The sequence below is a fragment of the Nannospalax galili genome, unplaced genomic scaffold, assembly GCF_000622305.1.
Source record: "Nannospalax galili isolate Female #2095 unplaced genomic scaffold, S.galili_v1.0 scaffold264, whole genome shotgun sequence".
In the NCBI taxonomy this organism is placed as follows: Eukaryota; Metazoa; Chordata; class Mammalia; order Rodentia; family Spalacidae; genus Nannospalax; species Nannospalax galili.
The window spans coordinates 491,142-491,633 of NW_008352391.1; positions in this window are offsets into that span (position 1 = coordinate 491,142).

Here is a 492-nt window from a genome sequence, read left to right on the forward strand (position 1 = left end):
GCATGCAGGCAATACACTCATACACATAAAATAAAAATAATAAATATATTTTTTTAAAGTGAGTAACTCATGTTCTATTTGTCCACTTTGGAACCTCTCCATCCCACAAGTGAGGGTGCTGGTTTGAATTTCAAAGGTCAGATAACATGAGGGAGTGTGAAGATTTGGTAAGTAGGAGGTTATCTGTTTCTGTATTTATCTCTAAAATAGAAGAGCTAAAATGTTATTTTCTTTTAACTTGACAAAATATTTTTACCAAAATAGTTGTGTCACAGAAGCAGTGTCAAAATGTCATTGCTGATTCCAGGTTCTCAGTCTGTACTTGTCATGGTTGTTGATGTGACATCAAAGTCAAAATGTAATAAAACTGTGAAGGAAAAGCTAATGAAATAGCAGATTTCTCTACAAACATACAGGGGTTACAAGCAAACAGGGGTTCCTGGGTCTTCCCTTCCCCTTCTCCTTCTTTCCCTCCCTCCCTCCCTCCCCCTC